The sequence below is a fragment of the Neovison vison genome, chromosome X (genome assembly GCF_020171115.1).
Source record: "Neovison vison isolate M4711 chromosome X, ASM_NN_V1, whole genome shotgun sequence".
Lineage (NCBI taxonomy): Eukaryota > Metazoa > Chordata > Mammalia > Carnivora > Mustelidae > Neogale > Neogale vison.
The window spans coordinates 129484756-129506418 of record NC_058105.1 but is presented as its reverse complement, the minus strand read 5'-3'; positions in this window follow the sequence as shown (position 1 = coordinate 129506418).

Here is a 21663-nt window from a genome sequence, read left to right as displayed (position 1 = left end):
ACAAACCAGGAGTGTCCCCATTCAACACTAACACCTCCTTCCCTTGCCCATGGCCTGGCATCCTTCACTTTATATTCTGTCTCTTTGAATAGGATGGTTCTAGGGTCCTCACACAAGTAGAATCATACAAAATGAATTCTTTTGGTGACCAGCAGTTTCACAGGGCATCATGTCCTCAAGGGTCATCCATGGTGTAGCAGGTGTCAGGACGTCTTTCCTTTTCATTATATGATTGGATCCCAATGTTCATCCATTCATCTGTGGATGGACACATGGGTCACACCTTGTGGCTGTGGTGTTGAATCCTGCCATGAGCATGTGTGACCGTGTATGTCTTCTAGCCTCTGCTTGAGGTGCTTTGTGAATCTTTTTGTTTGTTTTTCAGATAAGTTGCTGGTTAGTCATGCTGGAAATTCTCATGAAATAGGTCACCCTGACACTTTTTAATGGAGGATAGCCCAGCACACTGGAAAGCAGGTTCTCCCATAAAACTGTGCAATAAATAGACTCCAGGGCTCAAGAGAATCTTTTAAAACCCTTAAAGTTTTTAAGAGTGCATGGCCTCTGCTTGGTCCTGGGGGATGGCTGTTATGAGGCATCCCTAACTAGCTATTGCATTCAAAACTCTAATTAGGGAAGCATTGCCCTCTGTAGCTCTCTGGAGCTTTAATTCCATCTCTTTGGGCTCTTTTGTGGCAACAATGCATCACAGAAAAAAGCGTTTATTAAAATAAATACTGATGCTTCCATAGAATGAAGTTATCTCTCAGAGCTAAGAGTTTCCCAAGTTCTTGTTTATTTAGCATAAATATGGGATGTCAGCATAGTTAGGAGGTAGATTTTGCCCAGAGACCCTTACCTTCTCAAAAACAGACATGGATTATCATGTCAAATCCACGATAGATGAAATGTCCATATCGCTTTGTACCAAAGACATTGTTTCAACAACTTGAAGGGAGAGTCCATCAGCTGGCCTGTGGCATAATCCTAGAGAGAATTCTCTTTTGTATCTCACCTTCTTGCCAGTAGATAAAACACCCATGCTCTCATCATTCCACGCGAGGCATCCCCTGTCAGTCTCTATTTTCGGAGGTGCATCAAACACGGTAGCAGATGATTTGTACCTATTCATTGACATTTTCTCAGCTGCCCACCTACTATTAAAATCGCACTTTAGTTGGCTTTCCAACGAGGAGAGATTTCCAATGTGTATGCACAGGACACACGTGTGCTGTGCAGAGCTCATTGTCTGGAGACTTGGCTTTCTTGTGGCCCCAAATAATGAATGAAGAAAGATGGCGCCCATTTGGGTTTGTGCGTCTCTTATACCCCAACCTCCAAAGAAAAGTTGGTGAGGAATTGATGGGAAGTTATTTGCTCTATTTTCTCATCTCTCAATTTAGGATACATTTTGAGTGGATAAATATTCCTGGTTTATGAGAAACGTAACCAAATGGCCCTTTGGGCGATGCAAAGGCAAAACTGTTATGAGTCCCTGAACTCAAGGACAGAGACTTGTAATAGCATTTTCTAGAGTGGCTTATCCTAGAAGGCATTCTTCATCTCTTTTAAGTTTCATTTTCTTGACAATCTCATGAGGTTGGAGTCATTTTCCTATTTTTGCAAATCAAATGCATTTCTCCTGATAAGAACATATTCTCCCTTTTAATGTCTCAAAATATTATGTGAACGGTTGAGATGGGTGGGTAAATAGAGATAAAATACAATTCCCTCCTATCCAGATGTCCTTTGAAATAAGGAATGAGATCTATTTACTCATCTTTTGCGTTTGGGTAATGGGCATTGAGTTTGTTTCCGTGCCTTTTCCTTTGGTCCGTTTTGCCATACCTCAATTTGTAGACCCGGACTAATGGGTAAGAGTCTTGTTATATTTTTATTACTGGGACACTCACTTAATCCCCATGGATAACCATGGCGGTGATTTTACCCCTCCCCCGCCCAGGCAGGATCAATATTGATTTTGTGTGGATTATGGGCCGTTGAATGCATCATTGCCCTATTTAATCATACATTCAACACCACTTTGCTTAAGAAATTGCAGATAGGCAGAAATGATTACGGCCAGGCCATTTTTACACTGTGTGTGTGTGTGTGTGTGTGTGTGTGCATGTGTGTTTGCATGTGTAATTCAAGGGGAGAGACTGGTCTTCCCAGTAGTTCTGAATAATGGAATTTTAAACCGGTGAAGGATCCTATTTATGCCTTGAAATGAGAAAAAGAAAATCAATGCGTTTCTTCAACTGCATTCTTTGGGGATAAAAATTTCCCTGTATCATGACTACTTATTAAATGCTGTATCTTATAGCTCAGGCTGAGTTAAGCTCCAGTAATAAAGGTCCCCCAAGCCCCTATGTCTTGAAACAAATACTACTTATTCCAACTCTGTCCTGGATGCTTTGTTGAGATATAAAAGCATGAATATGGAAATGATAATGTTGAGGTTCTTTTGGTAAAACCAACCAGGTAGTTTGCTAGTAATGTGCCATCACAGTATTAGACCAAACAACTGATGGAAAGTCATTGAGGTGCTTTGTAACTGGGGATGGGGTGTCTGGCCCATCAGGCTCCCTGCACTCTGGTTTCTCTCCTTTGCCATGGTGACGCTCCAGGTGGCTCTGAGTAGATCTCTACTAGGAAGAAACACGTGCTCCCCGATGTTTTCTTTTATCACTGCTCACCCACTAGAGTAGTGAGAAGATTTTATATTTATCCTCCTTCTCTCTCTGTGTATTACACGACACACTTGATTGATCTCAAGCTTAGCCACAGAGGGAATTCACAGAAAGGATCTTTTCTTTAACTCTAATATTCAACTAATGTGCATGAATTTGTGCTTTGAATTATTACAGGAGAACAAGTGCACACCTATGGACTCACATTGACAATGGGATCTGAAGACGAAGGAGGAATTTAGGGTGTGTTTGCTTATTGAACAACATGGAGTCTGAGGTCTTGGGGTTATGGGTTCCATTTCCTGCTCATCTATCAATCTCAGAAACCATTCATCACTTGGTGGCCCCTGGGCTCAAAGGGCTTGGACCCTGTGAGACAGACATCTCTCAAGCCCCAGCATCAGGCAATGATTGCGTGATCATTTATACAAGTGCGTGAGCTGAATAATGCTTCAGCGATTTCAATGAGGAAGGCAGGGGCAGGCGGCAGAGTGTGGTGCAGACCGGATCGTCAGAAAAAGAGAGATGTGGGAACCACCAGAGCTGTTTGTTTAGAAAGAATCCAGTCCAAAGAAGTGAAATCAGCTTTTGAGACCTAAGGCAGGTGTTTGAAAATAACAGGAGACAAAGTCAAAAATAGGAGACACATCGATGACAATTTCAAAAAGCCCTATTGGGCTAGTTCCCCATCCATACAATGCTGATTTTCAAATCATGGCACTTAGAAGCACGTGGCCAATGTGGAAAGACATAGACCTCTGAAGAAAACTAGCCTGTCCTTTAGATCAAAGCATTCGTGAGAGTTAAATGAGATAATACAGCTTGGTCCTACAGCAGTTCCACGCTGAAAGCACACAATTGAATTGTGAGATATGAGGATGACCCGAGAATTAGGTGGTATACGCAGATGCTTACAGGCAGGTGGTTTTGGAGAACGACTCTTGGAGAAGTACATTGTTTAAAAATCAGCCGTACTTCTGGTTGTTGCAGTTTTATGGGCGACACTATTGGGTAGGAGCACACCAACTACGCTTTTCCTTTGTGGTGGGCACATGTTTAGGCTCGCTGGGCCACGTCCTCCACTTGTCCAGGGAAAACAGATCAAATTTCCCTTTGCTCACAGGACACACTTTGCTTCTCACCACAGACCTGCAACACAGATTTAGGACTGACATTTTTATTATGAGCTCCCGGTGTCCATTACCTGGTGAAACTTCCAACACCTAGAGGCTTGCCATGGAATGAAAACTCAAGGTATTGTTGGCATGACACATTTTTTTTTTTTTTTTTAGTGGGTACCATGCTCTTGTACTCTGGGCTGTTCCCCCCTGGTTAGACCTCCAGATTCTGGGAATTCCTGTCGCAACATCTTGTAAACTTGTCCTCAGGATGAAGCTTGCTAACTGATTTCATGGAATTGTGTTTCTCTGGGGAGCCATCTCCTTACTTGAGGGTCTGTGTTCATTTTCTAGTGTTGCTATACAAATGAACCTAAGCTGGTGGGATTCTCACACATTCCTTCTGCTGGTGGGAAATTCAAGACCAAGGTGTCTACAGGGTTGGTTCCTTCCAAGGTCCATGAGGGAGGCCTCCTCTGGGAGCACCCCTGGGGTCCTTCCCTGGGGCCATAGCTGGAGACGTCCCTTGGAACCACAGCTGGAGACCGGCCCTGGGAACACAACTGTTGGAGGCCTCCCTGGGAGCACATTTAGAACCACCAAGTCCCTTAGCAAAGTTGATTTGGAAGTGGGTTTTGGACTTAAGGAGGCAAGAGATGAGGAACGTAAGATAATGGTCAGGTCACCCAAATGGCAGACACTGCATTGACTTTGCTCAGCCCATGTTGACTTCAGACCCTCACAGCAACTCCAGTGGTTTCAACCATTAAGATCAGAACAACCACAATATGACAGTTCTGAGTTTAAATCAGAATTTGGACGAGCCATATGAAATAGCTAGCTTCCCCAATGCTAAATAAAACAGCTCGTAAAATAGCTTGTAAAGAGGTATTTATAGGCTAGCTCAAATCTTCCACCAACCTTGGGGTTTCAGATTTTGAAATATCTGCATTTGCATTTCAGTATGGCCTGGGAGGTGTGATCTACCCTAATTCCCAAGATGCCAAGACAGGAATGCTCAGACGGGTCCTGGCTGGCATTACACTCAGTCAGAAGCTAGTGTCCTCTTCCTTCTCTCTTCCTAGCAGATTATGTGAATCCCCAGATTACAAAGGGAGTAAAATCAAATACTAAGCTGCCATTTTCCATGGAGAGTGAAACTCTGAACCACTTCATAAAACCTTACTTTCCGTAAACCCTATAACTCCTTCTCTTGAGTCTTCCAAGAATATTAAAAGGAATTTTAATTCAGATTTTGGAAATAGAGAGACCGCATATATTCTATGTATCTCATACCGTTGGCTATTAATACCTCCAAGGGAGCTTCAATTGCCATTTGAAAAAAGGCTTAGAATTGAGGAAAATAATAGTCTGGAGGTCTCCATTGCCAAATAAAAAGAGGGCTGTATTAATTGTCTATATAATTCCAGGAAAGGGATTTTTATTTCATTTCTCCCACGCCCCCTCCCCCCTCCTTGGTAAGGTTTTCCCCTCATGAAGCCAACTTCCCCTCATTTTGTTTTTCATTTCTTGCTCGATTAACCCTAGAAGTTTATTGTTTTCACCTTTCTAAGGTACAAACTTGGATTTTGCATCCCCTGGAGCTTACTTCTTTCCCGGGGATCTTTATGAGTGTGGGCTGCATTTCATGTCCTTTTGGGTTCTCAAGATGTTCCTTGAAATTCCACTGGGCTCTGCTTCCCCCAGCAGCAACTTTGATGGGGGAGGTAAGGATATTTGGAGCAATTGGATCTCGTTTTTTAAAAATTTAATTTCAATTTAATCAATACAGAGTGCATTATTAGTTTCAGAGGTAGAATTCAGAGATTCATCAGATGCATGTAACACCCAGTATTCATTCCATCAAACGCCATCCTTCAACCCCATCAACCAGTTATACCACACCCCACTCACCTCCCCTCCAGCAACCCTGCTGTTTCCTAGAGTATTTTTTTAAAGATTATTTATTTATTTATTTGAGAGAGAGAATGAGAGAGGGAGCCTGAGCAGGGGTCAGAAGGAGAGGCAGACTCCCTGCTGAGTAGGGAGCCCAACGTGGGACTCGATCCTGGGACTCCGGGATCATGACCCAAGCCGAAGGCAGTTGCTCAACCAACTGAGCCACCGGGTGCCCAGTTTGTTTCCTGGAGTTAAGAGTGTCTTATGGTTTGTTTCCCTCTCTGACGACTTGCCTTTTGGTTTTCCCTCCCTTCCCTTGTGTTCTGTTTTGTTTCTTATATTCCACATGAGTGAAATCATATGGTATTTGACTTATTTCACTGAAGGTAATACCTTCCAGTTCCATCCACACCATTGCAAGTGGCAAGATTTCGTTCTTTCTGAGGGCTGATCACATGTCATTGTCTACAAACACCACCTCCCCTTTATACCGATCTATCTGTTGTTGGACGTCTGGGTTCTGAATTTGGAAACAAGAGCATCTTTTTCTTCACTTTTCCGAAAACATGAGGGAACAGCCCACATCTGGGCTGAGGACCATGGGGTTGGGGCAACAAAGGGAATTCACTCTGGAGAGACCCCTGCCAAGGACGACAGAGGGTCCTGTTTCCATTACCTTCACTGTTGTGGATGCCTCATTGGCCCAACTGAAATTGCCTGACTTGCACATATGGGTTGGGGAAAAAAAAAAAATATATATATATATGAGGCTCAGCAGGGGTTATTCTACAAGACTTGCCAGAAAATTGGAGAAAGGAAAAAGGAAGTGTGAGGTCAGATGTCAGTACCAAAGGCATTGTAGCTTCGGGAAACACCAACAAATCGAGGATGACCAGTCTGTGTCTGGTTATTTAAATTATGTCTCTGTCCATCCAGTTAGTCCAGGACCTAGGGTCAAACTTCAAAGTCAGATGGATATTTTATCCATGACAACTTGGGCAGATGTATTAGGAAATGACTGGAAAGGCTAACTTCTAAAGTTTTCTAGGTAAGAAAGAGCGTGATTCTCTCTAAAGGCTGAAACCCTGTATGAAATGAGACTCTCTAAAATGGCAAAAATTTGGCAATCTGTTCTCTGTTTCCTGGAATTTAGACAGTTCAGTATCAGAAGCATTTTCTTTCTTTCTTTCTTTCTTTCTTTCTTTCTTTCTTTCTTCCTTTTTTTCATAAGAAAGGCAACCTTATAGAAAATAAGACAGTATGATTTGATGTATTAAAGATCTTCCGATTATGTAGAAATCGGTTTTGAAATTTTACTTTTTAATGCACTCAGTGCACTTTGACACTTTCTGCAGAGATTCTTTCCCTCAGCTTAAAAAAAAACCCTACATTTCAGAAAAAAAAAGGAAATTAGCCATCGACTATATTATTTTGTGTATGGTAAAAGCTACAAGCTCATTATGTGCAGACTGAAACTTTCTCTGGATGAACACAGTTACCTTTGCTCCCAGAATTGAAAGAGGGGAGAAAAAAAACCCAACTAGTGGAAGGTTATTTCATATTGGGACACAATATTAGAAAACAGAACCGTAGGGAAATTAGAAATTTATATTTAAAATGATTTCTCTTTAAACGGTCATGATGGAAACATAATGAAGCTTTGCTCTTTAGGAAAATGGCATTTATTATTAAAGGCCCATTTTAATGGGGTTCTTCTATAGTCCTTTCTCCTTCTTTTAAGGCCGAGTTGCCCCGGTGCATATCCCCAATGTGAAAAGTGCTAGTTTGTGTTAATGTGCAGGTTAAATATTCTTTAGGATGGGACCTTTGTACTTGCGCAAAAATTCTTCCTGAAATTGGAAAGACCAAGACCCTATAAGGACAGGTTTACATTGTAGGTGGAGGGTGGTCAGAGAATTCTAGATTCTTGCTGGATGCAATATTGCTACATGTCAAGGCATCCCACACAATGTGAGCATTGTCCTTATCAATGAAATACAGTGGTTCCCCCTATATAGAAAGCACTGAGGTGTTAAATGAGGTTAAATTCCACCAAAACTGTGTCTAAGCTTTGTGTGTGTACACAAACACACAAACACACGCCATTTCTTCTGAGCCATCTCACAGTAAGTAGGAGACATGGTATCCTCTCGCTCCCAAATACTTCAGTGTATTTTGTAGAACAAGGACATGCTCTCAAATAACCACATAATTGAAATCAGGACATGGAGCATGAGTCCAAGTTTACAAGATGTCCTTGTGTTCACACATGCATGAGACACAGGACTTCTGTGCTTTGGATGAAACCCATGAACTTCAGACTTTTCTCCACTTCAACCAAGAACCTTGGTGCTTTGAGCCAGAAAGAGCCTCCTCCTACTGGACTTGAACATCCATCTCTTTACAATGAAGATGCAGAAAGTACCATATCTTATGTGTCTCTGGTCCTCTCTGGATTCCAAGGGCTAAGTAGGGCCGCATAGCTTTCCTTGTGCTATCAGCCGTATCCAGCCTGGACATCACCCCAGTAGTGGAAATGGGTTTGCTTAAGATTGACCTCGAGGTGGGTCACCCTAGCCTGGCAATACCACCAGAGTCTTGCTTGACCCCAGAGTGGTATTTGACCCCATGATCTGCCTCCTGAAGTATTTTGGGATCTCCATTTCCCTGCACCTAGGGGTGTCCTCAACAATTGTTCTTGGGAGACAATGAGGAAGCTTCATTCCAGCAAGAGTTTAGGTGAAAAACTTTGTCATGAGAGGAAGAAAAAAACCTGCCCATCAGCTAGCATTTCAACAGTGGTTGGGTTCCAAATCATCCTGGAGGACTCTTTGCTTTGGCTTAATTACTGGGTGTAATTTGTATTCTCCAGGCATCTCAGGGCATGGGGAATATTAGGAGGTCATGCTAAGAAAGAAGTCAGTAGTCAGCAGTATATATCAAAAGAGAAAGAACCACTCCTTTTCAAACCTACCTGATAATCCCATATAACTGAATGAGAAAAGCACATTCTCCATCATTGCTTATTGAGAAATATATCTAAACCTTAACAAGGCTCTTCTCAAACCCATGAATGTGCAACATTTTAAGGCACTTATACTATATCTAGATATCTAGATGACTAATTTTATATGCCTCCTTTCATTTTCTATATAGGATCCTGCCTTTAGTACTCTCTTGGTTTTATATGATAATGCAGGAACAAATGACCACAAAAAACATTTTTCTTCGCATTTTCCCAGGAATACCCATTCTAATTAGGAGTTGAGTCTAATGCTTTTGGTTATTCCCAATCATTCAAAGTGGATCTCTCTCATATCTCGTTCATTTTTAGCAATCAGCAAATGTTGAATGAATAAGAAATCCATTTGGATACGATTTCTTCGAAGATGAATCACCTTAAAATTTTACAGATGTTAAATTTAGATTTAAGGATGACAGGATTATGTAGGATATCTGTAGTTCTCATTTCTATTTAATTTTTTTTTTGTCTTGTCTTATTTTGTTTTGTTTCTGTCACCGGTAGGTCTTGCATTTGGTTTTGGGTTAAAGCAGTAGGATTTGGGGAGGTCTAGTCTCTAACATTAAGAAACTAATCAAATATACGTGATGAGGGATGTAAGTATTTTGAAAGCATAACTTATTAAGGAAAAGATGGGGAGCATAAAAGAATAATGAATTAGACATTTTTCTAATTATAAGGGATAGTTTATTTGTGTGAACAGGCAGAAATTTGATGATAGACCTTTTTGTAGCATAAAAAATACAACTCTGCATTTTCCAAGTCTCATATTTCAAAATAAACAGGCTTAGTTAATTTCCCGGGGGAATGTTTCCAATTGAGTGACAAAGCATGCATGAAATGGAATGATATAGGGTTAGACTTTAAATATCAGGACTGTCTGACATGCCAATGATTATTTTGAAGACCTAATTGCTGTCAGGTTAGATTTCTAACTGAAGTATTGATCCGTAGAATAGCCATGTGTATTCCAGCCTGGTTGTGATGTAAGGAATAAGATTTCGATGCTGTCCCAAATCCAAGGGGCAGAAGATACACACAAGACTTATTTAGGTAAGTGCCAGACCATATTTCTGTATGTGCCTATTTAATGGTATAAATGTAAGTATTGTAAGAATTCAGAGGAAAAAGTGGCTGCTGTGGTCTTCAGCCAAGGCCAGAGGGAAAGATGGGGATGTGAGTCTGGGCACTGAGTGTAGGTAACACCTGAACACAGTACAGGAAGCAGAGAGAAGAGGAAAGCAGGAAGGTGCCCATCCGCAGAGATGTGTGCTACAATGGGCCTGGGCCAATGGGGAGGAATTTTATGGGAAGCTCTGTAATGGCCATGCCCGTAATTTAGGAGGTCTGTGGACATAAGGTTTATGAGTATGAGATGTATGGATTTGCAAGATAGAATCTAGGACATGATTTCTATCAGCGAGGGTATGCACATGAGTTTTGGGGAAAGGGAGAGATGGGATGATGAGAGACAGAGATTAATTACGAGGAACTGGATTATGTGACTCTGGAGGATGAAAAGTTCCACAGTGTACCCACTGGGGGACCCAGGAACATTGGTGGTATCATTCACTCTAACTCCAAAGGCCTGGGAATCAGGGGACCAATGGTGCCAATCTGAATCCAAAGGCAGAAGAAGATGAGATGACATATCCCAGCTCAATGGTGAGGCAGAAAAAAAAGAAGAGTGTAGACAAATTCTCCTTTCTCAACGTTGTTCTAGTCAAGCCCTCATCTGATTAGATGAGGCTCACCCACACTGGGGCAGGATATCTGCTTCGGATGCCGATTTCATCCATCAACACCCTCCTGGACCCATGTGGAAGTAGTGGGCACTCCCCCTGGCCAGTCAAGGTGATATGTAAAATGAACCATCACAGATGTGTTGTAAATATTACCCATAAGTGCCCACCATATATTGTTTTACAGAGAATCTTCTACCTTGCTTTGCAGAACCTTCCCATGAAGAAAATAAAGAGTTGGGTCCATTCTACAGAGGCACAAACTGAAACAGAGGTGTCATAGCAGAAGTCAGTAAGTAGATGGACCTGTTACTCTACATTTATTATTGATTAATTTCTTTGGGGGAACTCTTAAGTTACTGCCTTGAATTAGGATGAGGCTGTGTTGGCCAATGTTCACACCTCCTTCTCATCTGAACAGGTGGGATGTGAATCTCGATCTATTGCCGATTTAGACTTGTAATAAATGGCGTCTAAGGCCCATGTTTTAGATGGGCACTCTAAAGTTTCAATGGAAACACAGAAAGGAAATTAAATCATGCATCTGGAAAGTAGTGTGGACACTGGTTGGCTTGAGCCTCCTAACTGATCAAGGAAAATGAAGCCTGGGATGTGGGTGGTGTGAGCCCAAGGTCACAGAGGAAATTAAGGGCAGGGATGGTTGTAGAAATCTAGGCTCTACGTCTTGACCCATGGACAGTGTTGAATGATGGTTTCCCCAAATATCCCAGAACCTATAAATGGGAACTTACTTGCAAAGAGGATCTTTGCAGACATGGTTAAGAATCTCAAAATGAGGTCTTCCTGGATTATGCCCTAAATCCAATGGCAAGTGTCCTTGCAAGAGAAATAAGAGGAGGCACAGACACAGAAGAGGAGCCAAGTGAAGATGGAGGCAGAGATGTGAGGGGTGAGACCACCAGCCCAAGGATGCCAAGAGCCCCAGAAGCTGGAAGGGGCATAAAGGACCCTCCCCTGGAGCTTTGGGAGGGAGTAAAGGTCTGAGCCACCTGGATCTCAGTGGTCCTGCCCCACCTGAATCTCAGTGGTCCTGCCCCGCCTGGATCTCAGACTTCTGGTCTCCAGAGCTGGGGGAGGATGAGTTTCTGCGGTTTCAAACCAGTCAGAATGGTTTCTTTGTTATGGCACCCCCCAGAAAGGAATAGAATTTGTCTCAGGCTGTTTGTTTTCTGTGGTTCCCAAAGCAAGAATATAGCACTTCTGTTGGATGAATTCCTTGTGCCATATTACCAGGCACCCACACCATCACTGGGACAAAGCCCATGTCCCCGGCCAACAGTACTGAGAAGAATGATAGATGAGTGCCTTGCCTCATGGCAATCTCTGATTTTCTCCTGTGCCCCATTTGCAGATGGGCTGTGGGCTTCCCGCTCAGACCCTGGCACTAACTGTGGAAGAGCTCTCCTTGTTTTCACGACTCAAATCAGCCTGGCGTTTTCATATTCTCTCCCACAAGACGGGCCGTTTGGAAAGATGACGGGAGGTAGAATTCTCCTAAAGTGATCACAGACATGCTACAAATCCTTGGCATCGGTGATATTATGATGTGTTTTTCTGACCTTCTCATCCCCTGCCAGGACTGAGTCAGAGACGTCGGAAACACGTCCTGGAGGTCAGCTGTCACGGGGAGTCTGCTGTTGGCCACAAACTGCCTCTTTGAAATATGTTAGTGCAACCAAAACACAGCTGTTTGAAAAGGTCAATAAGTCGTTCTTTTCTTTCTTTTTTTTTTTTTTTTTGCAGGATGCGGAAAGCATCAGTAGTATGGGATTTTCTTTCTTTCAGTATTGAGTTCTGTAAACCACAGAAAAGTTGGATGAATATATAAATTGTACCCTTCAAAGGATGGTTAAAAAAACATAGCTATGTTTTATTTTATACTTTTTATATTTTTAATTTAAATTCAATTTGGTTAACATAGAATGTATTATTAGTTTCAGAGGTAGAGTTCAATGATTCATCAGATGCATTTAATACCCAGGGCTCATGGCCACCCCCCATTTTCCAATCCCCCACCAACCTCCCCTCCATTTGTGTCAGAGTTTAGAGTCTCTTACAGGTTTGTTTCCCTCTCTGAGGACTCCCCATTCAGTTTAACCTCCCTTCCCCCCGCACCCTAGCCCCCAACCCCATTCTCTTTTGTTTCTCAAATCCCTCTGATCAGGGAGATCCTATGGTAATTGTCTTTCTCTGATGGACTTATTTCGCTCAGCATAATACCCTCTAGTTCCATGCACAGCATTGGAAAGGGCAAGATCTCATTCTTCCTGAAGGCTAAGTAATAATCCATGGTGTGCAGGGACCTCGTCTTCTTGATCCATTCATCTGTTGGTGGACATCGAGCTTCTTTCCATAGTTTGGCTATTGTGGACGATGCTGCTAGAAACATTCGGGTGCCCGTGCCTTTCCTGATCCCTATGTTTGTATCTTTAGGGTAAATACCCAGCAGTGTGATTGCTCGGTCATAGGGTAGCTCTATTTTCACCATTTTGAGGAACCTTCGTGCTGTCTTTCAGAAATACAAAGACTCACTTCACAACATCTGGAGCCATTTTTGCTGAATTGCAAAATCAAAGTGTTATTTTATTGAATATAAAATGGGCTTCCTTGGTAAATGTATCCGAGGAGCAAAGAAACTCATGTCTCTGAAGCCAACACTCTGATGTCACCATCTCTGAGATTGAGTTTCATAGAGTCCTTCTCATCGTGGGTAATTTGTGGAGACCCGGGGGGGATTCAGGACTCTGGCTATGTCAAGGACACTCTGTGGAAGTCATACAGCTGAAGGGGGCTGCCTGGGTGGCTCCGTGGGTTAAAGCCTCTGCCTTCAGCTCAGGTCATGATCTCAGGGTCCTGGGATCCAGCCCCACATAGGGATCCCAGCTCAGCAGAGAGTCTGCTTCTCCCTCCCCATCTGCCTCTCCCCCTGCTTGTGCACTCTCTCTGTCTCTCAAATGAATAAATAAAACGTTAAAAAAAAGAGAATCATACAGATTGAGCAGAGGGGGAACAAAGGGCAACGGCTTTAGTGGGGTTCCCTGTATGCCAGGCAGTTTGCATGGGGTACTGCCTTCCCTCCTCATGTGTAAGCCTATTCTCCTGATTTTGCAGAATGAATCCTAGAAGCACAATTGCTGGGTCCTAGGTTAGACAGGTTCACAATTAATCAAGAATGCAATTAAAAAAAAAATTTTAATGTGAAGCCAACAGGACTCCAGTCAGTAATTCCTTGGCTTTTCACTGAAAGGGACGGTCTGTGTCTGTAAAGTTCCTGCAGAGGGGTAAGGCTAGCAAACAGTGGCTTTGACCTAATTTCCCTTCATTATTAAAGAAAGTTTCTGATTGTGTTCATCTGGCTTCTTGTTTACTTGGGCTGCCCTCATGTCCCAGCCAACGAGCGTTTTGAAAAGGAACCACTGGGAAGCGGACATACTATTGTGTCCCCGGTTTGGAAATGCAGATTTAGGGAGGTTTTCTCTTTCTGCACTGTACCCACGTAGCAAGAACGGCATCCTCAGGGTGTGGGGAAGAAGGCCAACGGACTGGCTGATGCCTGCCTAATTGCAGGGTGTGGGGGTCAGGTTGCGACAGCCCTGTGCTTTACCACCTATCAGTGTGGACCTGGACATCCTTAGGATGGGGTTCGTTGGCCTGGGGGACTGATGTTCAGACGTGGACGCTGGCACACAGGGGAGTTGCCCGGAGTTGGATGTGGGGAACATGGCGCCCTTGGCCATTGGTCCCTTGCTCTCTCTGCTGAATGAACATCCTGCTGTCTCCCTCTGGTCCACGTTGGCCCCCAGTTTGCTCAATCAATTTCTGTCTATCAATCAGATGCTGGGTTGGTTCCGAGTCTTAGAAAGGAGCTAAGGAGGCATGCTCCTTCCCATAGAAGGAGAGGTCCGACCTCTATCTAGAAAACTGGGTGTCCTTTCTCTTGAAACTGTGTGTGCCTTGCACTCAGGGTGAATGGGGGTGGGGGCTTGTCTTTGGAAGGGACCAAACAAGTCCCGTTTTCCCTCAGGCTTCATGATGTTTTCTTCAGAAGGTTGGGGAGCCCGATTTCAAAAGAATGCAGATGTGCGTGCTGCCTTTGATCTCACTGCCGCGCCGTCTCAGGTAAATTCCCCTCTTCTACTCCCTTAATGGATCCTGTCACGCTTGACCGGTGTCAGATGGCCTCAACCATTATTTATGAGGAGGCGTTTGGCATGGTGGTTCATTCAAACCAAGCCTAGGCATTTTTTTTTTTTTTTTAAATCCTCCTTTACAAGGTACAAGTTCTTGTCCCATGTTTCAGCTTCCTGAGATGACCTTATAATATGACAACAGAGACGGGAACCCATCCGGAATTTTGCAGGGAGAAATCTCCCCGCAAGCATCCATGGTATGACTCCCAGCATCCATGGTATGACTCCCAGCATCCATGGTATGACTCCCAGCATCCATGGTATGACTCCCAGCATCCATGGTATGACTCCCAGCATCCATGGTATGACTACCAGCATAGTTTCCATCTAATGCATGGGAACATTGGGTCACCGTGAGAGTCAAGAAATTTTTCCAACTCCACATCTAGTAAGGGGCAGAAGGAACATGTGTTAGAGTTGGAGTTCAGGGTTTGACCAGTGCACAAAGCTAGCCATGTATTTTTTTGGTATACTGTATAGTAAGTTTTATAGGTTTATAATTATATATACATGTAATAATAAATTATATACATATAAATATACAAAATTAAATGTGTACATATATACATATGTAAAACCACCCAGAGAATCATATTAAGTACACCAAATCATGGAAAGGGTAAAATTATACCATTTTAATTCTGTTATAGTCATCTACAGTCATAGTGGGATAATAAGAAAAATAGGTCCTCTGATTATGTACTGCATGAATAAAGTGACTGAAATTTATTCCCAACACCAGATTTTTTTTTTGCTTTGTTTTTTGACATGTGTCGAGTGTTCTGAGAAGTACAATAGATGGTATGCATAAAATGTGGTTTAAAAGTCTGAGTATGACATATATGAAACTGTTCCTGCAAATGGTAAACTGGAACATGTACTCACGTAGATATGTAAGCTTTTTTACTAGAAAACAGAACAATCTGAAACTGTTTATTCCCGGATGTCTAGGTTTAGTAATTAAAGCTTGCTAACTGGACAGAAAAGGGCCATATATCTGAGAAAAAGTTATATGTCCGAAATCCACATATTACCACGAAGTGTGTAAGAACACATGATCTAAATTTATAATAAATACAATATAATATAATATAATATAATACATCTCTAATACAGGATATTTCATAATATAATATAATATACCTCTAATATAGTATATCTTAATATATCTCTAATACAGTATATCTCTAATGCAGCATATCTCATAATATATCTCTAATACAGTATATTCACAATATATCTCTAATATAAGATAATACAATATCTATAATATATTACAATATATCTCCATAATATATTACAATATATCTCTATAATATATTACAATATATCTCTAATATATTACAATATATCTCTATATCAATTTCAATCAGAAATTGATTGAGCAATATATATACAATATATCTCTAAAATAAGATACAATGTCTCTAATATAATGTAGCATAATCTATGTGTAATATAATATGTAATATAAAAGATAAAAAATGTAGAATTTCCTTATTTATTTTTCTATATGTTAGAAAACCAAATGTTTAAGCTGTGGGCAGATGCTCTCAGACCACTATAATATGCCACATGTAACACCCAATATGTAATATACAACATATCCCATATAGAGTATATAGAGGGCAGGAAAGGGATTTCCCCAGCAGCTGCCAGGCCACAAGCTGACACCTGGATTTTAGACTAGGGAGAGTTCTGACCCCTAGAACTCTAGATGCATAAAGAACTGGGTTGTTTGAAGCCTCTGTGTTAGTGGTACTTTGTTACAGCAGCCATAGGAAACTCATGCAAGTGTGTCACCTTTTCTGCTTTGGAGAAATTTCCTATATTCCTTGATCTCTTCATGCGACGTTCATCAGTTGAACTCTTACCATGATGGTCAACAGCCGATTGATAAAAATTTGCCCTTTCCAGGCAGGAGGCGTAAAACAGACCACCCCCTTTGAGCATGAGATAGGGCATAACCAAGAGAGCTAAGAAGTTCTAAGGCACCAGGCAATGGAACCAGAACCCACCAGACAAACAAGGATTGGTGGATTGATTGCGTGCTCTCTGGGGAAGAGCGCATGTGTCCAGGTGCTGGTGGGCCTATCCCGTACCAAATGGAGGTCCCATGATGGTTTGTTTCATTTTCTCAGGAGTTTCAGGCTGCCCTGAATCCATTTGGTGATTTGGCTCTGGGACATTTTTCTTCCTCCAAAAGGATAAGCAAAGACCATAACAAGGTGGCTTCCCTCTTACTCAATGAAGGGACGGAGTCTTCTTGGCTCTACCACTGAAGGTCCGGTGACCATCTGTAATGCACTCCTGAACTCTGGTTTCACCGACCATTGACCATGTGAAAGTGAACGATGGCAGGTGCGGGCATGCTCAGTCTGAAGGTGAGATGAAGGACGTTTGAGTGGAGGAGGGTTGAGCGGAGAAGGACATCCGTGTCCCGGGCAGGGATCACGCAGCTGTCACCAACGGCAACTTTTGTAAAACCGACGGCAAGCGCTGCCACGCCCGTGCTCAAAATGGGGCTGTTCCTTGCATGCTGGGAAATTACTGTTAAGATTTAACACTTTCAGTGTTTTTGGAATATCTTTAATATTTTAAATCCAACTTCCTGCAGGAGAATGACCTGATTGATGGAGACGGTAATTAAAGCCGCCGGTACAACTGTGACATTTCAGAAGAAGCTCTTAGTACAATCAGTGGATGTGTTCTGAGCTAAGTGGTTTCATTGCCTTGTATCTTTTTGAGCCTCGATTTCATTAGACTGATCTTCTTTTATTAGGAAAGAAAGTGTTCTCAGAAACGTGGTATATAAAAATGTAAAATATGGGATGCTTTTTAACACAATATGTTTATAGACACTGAATGATTGATTAGATGACGTGCAAAATCATATGAAATTGTGGAAATACGTATATGACCAAAAAATGGCTCTGCGTACTCTCATTCTGGCAAAATTCTCAAAACTAAACACCGCAGGATGTGGTAGGAGGGCAGTTCATTTTCCTGATTTGACTGAAAACAGAGAAACTTAAATACCTTTGTTACTGACTAACCTCCTTTTCCAATGGTGCCTTGGATGTTATAGTGAATGTCCACAAAAGATACATATTTTCTTGAGTTTATGATGTCAGATTGTTGTGGACTGAGTTGTGTCCCCTCCCCAAAACTGAGGTATTGCAGTCTTTACTCCCAGGACCTGGAGGTGGGATCTTTAAAAGGGGGATTAAGGTAAAATGAGGTCATTAGGGTGGGTCCTGATCCCGTATGGGGTCCTTACAAGAAGAGGAGATGAGCACAGTGTGGAGGTTCCTTAAGAAACTAAAAACAGAGGTTCTCTATGACCCTGCAATGGCACTACTGGGTATGTACCCCCAAAGATACAGATGTAGTGAAAGGAAGGACCATCTGTGCCCCAATGTTCATAACAGCAATGGCCATAGTCGCCAAACTGTGGAAAGAACCAAGATGCCCTTCAGCAGATGAATGGATAAGGAAGATATGGTCCATATACACTATGGAGTGCGATGCCTCCATCAGAAAGGATGAATACCCAACTTTTGTAGCAACATGGACGGGACTGGAAGATATTATGCTGAGTGAAATAAGTCAAGTAGAGAGAGTCCATTATCATAGAGTTTTGCTTATTTGTAGAGCATAAGAGATAACACAGAGGCCATGGGGATATGGAGAGGAGAAGGGAGTTGAGAGAAATTGGAAGGGGAGATGAACCATGAGAGACTGTGGACTCTGAGAAACAAATTGAGGGTTTTGAAGGGTTTGGGTGAGCCTGGTGGTGGGTATTGTGGAGGGCACATATTGCATGGAGCACTGGGTGTGCTACATAAACAAAGAATTGTGGAACACTGAAAATTTTTAAATTACATTAAAAAGCAGTTAAACAAAAAAAAAAAAAAAGAAAGAAAAAAAGAGGAGATGAGGACACAGACATGCACAGAGGGACAACCATGTAAGGATACAGGGAGGAGACAGTATCTGCATGTCAAGGACAGAGGTCTCATGAAGAACCTACCTTGGGCCCCATTTGGATCTTGGACTCCCAGCCTCAGCCCCGACTGGATCTCAGACTCCCACCAAAATATGAAGAATGACCCTCCCCCCAATAACAGACCATCCGGAATAAACACATGTGTGCTTCTTTTCTGCTCTCCACAGCAGGACAGACACCAAGAGATGGAAGGTTTGAGAATTATCTACCAGAGAAGGTTACCAAGTTCTAATGATATAATGGTAGAAACTGCTCTAAGTCCCCCAAAATGTGACTCTTTTTTTTCAATATTTGAATCTTAGGTTCGGAACTTTGAAAGCACAGCAGCACTTTCTAAACTGAGGCTGAGGTAAAGGGGATTAGTCATTCCTACTGTGTTATTTATTGTTCATTTTCTACTCTAGTGCTTCCATAACTCACCACTTTTTTTTTTCTCTTTCTCTTAACTGGACAAAAATCAAAGCCATCTAAATTTTAGAAAAAAGCAAAGATAGTAATGGTGAGGAACACAGGGCATATTCTTAAATTTGGAAAGCAGAAATGGTATTGGGAGTTGAGCAGAGGCTGTGAAAATCTACTTTATAAATACTTTCTAGTTCAGGATTTGCCATATACATCAATGGTTTTTCAAATGAACTACTGAGATTCAAATAAACGCATATCCTAGAGGAGAAAGAGCATAGAACTTCAAGTCAAAATATCTCAATTCAGTTCTTGGCTTCATCCATCCCTACGTGGGAATTTGGACATGGTGGGTAACTTCTCTTGGCTTCCGGGCCATCGACTCTGAAATAAAGACTTACATCTGCTTGACACGGTGGTAACCAAGATTCAGTGAGATGAGGGAAATGTCAGTGTTTTGTATAGTTCAGAACACCTGAGAAATGACAGGCATTTTCTTTAATACAGCACCCTATGTCCCCAAGACCGTGTGTTCTCTGTGCATCTGTTCCTTTATCATATGATTAGCCTAACTCCAGAATCTGTCCAATATTTTTACTGGCTTTGGTATGACAACTCTCTCTCTCTCTCTCTCACATACACACACAAACACACACACACACAAAGCCAAAGGTGAAATGTTTCCAATTCCTTTAAAAGTTGTATGGGAACTGTGAACTTATAACCAATCTTTGGCCATTGATGAGCCAAAATATTGACAGTTTACTTAATGTTGGTTGTATAAGTCAACAAAAGCAAGAGTGACCTCCCACTTTCAAACTCGGAGAGTCAATATTTCTGAGGTTGGGAAGCCCTGCTTTGAAGGATGTATGTAATATGGAGTGGTTGGTTAATTGACTGGATACCCACTCAGTTTAAATACTCTGTGCACAACAGAGTGAGATGTTCGAGATGCCGGTGATTCCAAGACATTGAACGTGCCCTCAAGGGGCATACAGTTTACCAGAAGATAACTTTGTGTCCTCAGTGGGAGTTTCGTCTTGCTTCTGAGCGGGAGGAAGGTAGATGCAAGATATGTAGGTGCACTAACACAGGTGAGCCCCCAAAGCTATGAGTTGAAATTGGTGGGCACACAGAACCTGTTGTTTTTATCACACATTCTCTAGGAAGAGTCATGGAAAGGTTGAGTGTTCCATGGCGTATCCAAGAGTTTTCGAAGAGATTCAAGAGTCTCCTGGTAGTCCGATGGAGTCCATATTGGCTATCCCCTTCTATTGAGATCTCTCTTGGGATGAGTCTTTTGCCTTCAACTTCCAGATACTGGATAAAGATCCTGAAATAGTGCTTGGACCAGTCAATGGACTCTATGTTTTAAGCCATATAGAATTAAATTAGTCCTCCCATATTGCTTAACATCTGGCCCCAAATGTCTCCTACCTGCACTAAGGGACTTCTGTATTTCCCCCAAAAGAACGCCTACCTTGAGTATCTGTCTAGGCAGCCCAAAAGCTTGAGGAGTCCCATCCTATCTGTGTTTTTTGGTCACATGCATCCTATTTTCTTATAAAACTAATCACTGAGAAGAGCAAAGGCATGTTAATACACACAGATACATGAAGTTGGGGGAGGTCACGCTGGTACCTGTAATTTTTTAGATACTTATAACACTGTTCTTTCACTTAATGTTTGTGCTTTTTTTTTTTTTTTTTTTGGTAATTGTCAATGCTTATTTATTGATTTTGGAGCTAGTTTTAGCTCCTGCAGTAACACAGAACAAATCTTGCTCCATTTACATAGTCTTTCTTTACGTTTGGGAGGAGTGACTTGTATCTATCTTTTCTTCTTGAATTAAATATTGGCAGTGTGTGCTCGATATATATATATTTTTTTAACTCAATGGTCGCATGGTCACATTGACTTTCATAGATTTTTAAAAATTTCTAAGTGTTTTGCCCAGAAAGTGAATCACTACCTCAGGTACAGTGACTTCCAGCAACCTCATTGTTCTGCTTTCCCTGGAGCCCTTATGAACTCCCTGGTTGTCCTTTGAAACTCTCTGTTTTGGGTGAGTCAAGCCCAAGAGCCAGGGTGCATACAGAGGTCGGTTTGCTTTGTGCACCAATGGAAAGACGACCTTGGAAATGTCCTCTCCATGCCCATCAGCATCACCTCTGTGTTAGAAAGAATTTGACTTCGGCACAAGTCATAATGTTCCTTGACGTGCTCAGCATGTCCGTTGCTATTGGTCCACTGACTTGCTGACACTGACACCCTGTCTTGGTCCACACGTGCATCTCTCCATACCAGATCTACGTGGGAGAGGAACGAAGCCGGCCATGATGTGCCAACGGGGTTGGATTCATTTCAGAGGAAACTTCTGGAATAGTCTGCCAGGTATTAGACAGAGAGGATGGTATCTTGCTTCCAATAGAACACTGGCTTACAATAGAGGGGGCAGAATGGGTTTCATGGCACGCTTTATCAAGGGGTTCTCATTGAAAGAAGAAGGACGGGGCACCTCGGTTGCTCAGCGGGTTAAGCCACTGCCTTCTGCTCCGGTCATGATC